Consider the following 2,918-nt stretch of genomic DNA (forward strand, 5'->3'; position numbering starts at 1 on the left):
CTGACAAGAAGAAAAGGCTGAATGCCAGGAGGAAATGAGCAACCGTTGACCCAGTGACCAGGTCTTCCTTCTTGACCCCTTCCTCCTTACAGTGGGACTCTGCAGCTGACACCACACTTCAAAAGTCTCTCTAGTTTTGCATGTATGTCCTGTCTCAGGGAAGTTCTTTTCTACATTTTAGGCTACTGTCCACCCCAAAACCAGGCTTTCTTCCTCTATGGTTAAAAAGGCAGGAAGGATGCCTGAGTCCTAGGAGGACCTTAGAGCCAGGTGGTGAGGATGGAGAGTGAATAGAGAGACAAGTTCACAAAACAGAGAGGAATTCTTCTTGATGACCTGAAAAACATCATAGACCATTTTCAAGTCAGAGAAGGTCAGTAGACTGAGAGTTATGGATAGAAGGTAAGGATATGATGTTTTTACAATCACATGGGGCAACACAAAAGGAGGTACGAAAAGGAATGTTAGCAGAAAGAAAGTATCAGAGCCACAGAGTCATATAAGGATGCAACTTGACATGACTACAGCCATCTTGGTCATAATTACCATTTATCCTACCAGGAAACTCCAGCATACACCCCAAACATTCAAAGAAAAACAAAGTCATTAAGATAGACAAGCATGTTTGCTGGTCACTGAAGTGTGTGGACTATTTCTAAAATGACATTGGACAAGTTAACATTTTTTGAAAAAGGCCAGGTACATCCCAGTTAGCTATGACCCACTTTTGTCAGCCTTAGCATACTGACCCCTTTCTCCTGCCTTGAGGTGGAAGGATACACTTGTCTTGATGCTGCCCAAGACATGCTTCTGTATGTAAAACCCCAACTTGTTGCACTTTTTGCTGTCTCTTTCTTCAGTCTTATGACACTTTCTGCCTTTGGTGGCTGGTTCTTGTAAGCTAGGACTGGATTTTTCTGAAATAAGGGGGATAAAAGGCAATAGTAGAGATGCATAGATAGATGTGCATTACCCACACCCACAACACATCTTCTTCCTCCTCCATGGCTTCCCCTGTCCTTACTCCAGGTTTCAGCTCACACAGGAAGTGATGTCAGAGTCACTGCCTATCCAGGCACCTGTGATCTTTCTCCTCCACCTGTCTGAGGATGATCCTACTGGAGAAGGTGTCACGTGATAGTTCTGCGATTTCACAGTAAGCAAGTGATCTGATTGTCCAGGGTGTGTTGTATCAATGAGTCTGCTCGTTGTTATTGGGAGAATTCAATGTAACAAAAGCAGCCTAGGTAACTGAGCTTCATTAGGGAAGGCAAGGTGTGTCTCTTGGTCTGCTTTCTTTCCCACTTCCAGAACAATGTTCAACATTTAGAACTTGCTCAGTAAATACAATCTGTAGTTCAAAGTCCGTGCTAGGTGCTCACAAATGTTTCTCTTTCCACAGATGCACACAGCCATATGGAACCCTAGGGGCCCTTTAGTAGAACTTACATGTGAGGAAACAGGCTCAGAATAAGTCTTTTGTGCTTGTTCATAAGAGATAAAGGATTCCCTAGGTATATACCTAAAGGAATCAAAGACTACATGCAATAGAGACACCTACACACCCATGTTTATTGCAGCACTATTCCCAATAGCCAAGTTATGGGATCAGCTTTGGTGCCCATCAATAGATGAATGGATAAAGAAATGGTGGTATACGCACCACTGTGGAGTGTTGTTTGGCCATAAAAAAGAACAAAATCATATCACTTGCAGGAGAATGGATAGAATTGGAGATCACCATGTTAAGGGAAATAAACCAGACTTGGAAAGACAAATATCACAGATTCCCTCTTTCTTGGAATCTAGATTTTAAAAAACAAAAACAAATTAAAATACAAAGGAAACCACTGAGGGCGGAGAGTGACAGTGGAAGAAGGGAGGGTTACAAGAGAGGGTGATGGGAAGAGTTAATATGATTGATGTAAGTAGTAATACAAGTATGAAAATATCATAAGAAAACCCATTATTTTATACAAGTCATAAAACAAATAAGTAAAAATAAAGGGTAATGGACAGGATTAGGGAACAAATGCCCTAAATGCAGAGAATCTGACTCCAGAAAGAGAGATCAGAAAAACAGTGTAGACTATCCTCTAAGCAGGGGTGACTAAGACACAGAGGATCTAGGACATTGGAACAGAAAAGTTAGACAAAGTCATGAGTACCAAGGGTGATGCACACTAGGTATTTATAGTAGATAACATTACTGAGGACATACTATGTACCAAGTACATGTTATCCAGTGAATTATCACCCAAAAAACTCTGCTGTATTATAAGGTCTATTTTAGCTGAGGGCGTGACTCAAGTGGTACAGCACCTGCCAACAAACACAAGGCCCTTAGTTCAAATCCCAGTACTGCCCCCAAAAAAAGACATGTATGATCAAATATATGTGAAAAGGGCTCAAATACTGGAATGCTTACTGTAAGAAGGAATAAACTAATATTATTTTTGAACATTTATTTTAATGATGAAGAAATTGAAGCACAGATTAATTAAGTAATTTGTTTCAGGTCACAAACTTAGCAAGTAATGGTGAAGCTGGGAGTCAAACCTACCATTGTCCTGTAAAACCTGGGTATTAGCTATAATGTTCATTATATTAGGTAAAACCCTAGTTAGGAGTTACTGTTAAGAATATTCGGGATGGAGAAATTGAAGCCCTAAGTAGAGGTTGTGTTCATCCCAGAATGTGAGGGTCCAGGAAGGTAAAAACGATGGGGAATTATTATGGGTGGGGGGAGATGGGAGCATCAGGAATTTGGGACAGGAATGACAAAGCAAGCTCAAGGAGAAATGATCACCCGACAATCACTAGCGTAGGAAGATGAAATCTTAAATGAAAAGAAAAAGTCTGGACCGGCAGAGTGGCTCCAGTGGTAAGAGTGCTGCCTAGCAAGCATGAGGTCCCGA

Source organism: Castor canadensis, chromosome 6, assembly GCF_047511655.1.
Source record: "Castor canadensis chromosome 6, mCasCan1.hap1v2, whole genome shotgun sequence".
NCBI lineage: Eukaryota > Metazoa > Chordata > Mammalia > Rodentia > Castoridae > Castor > Castor canadensis.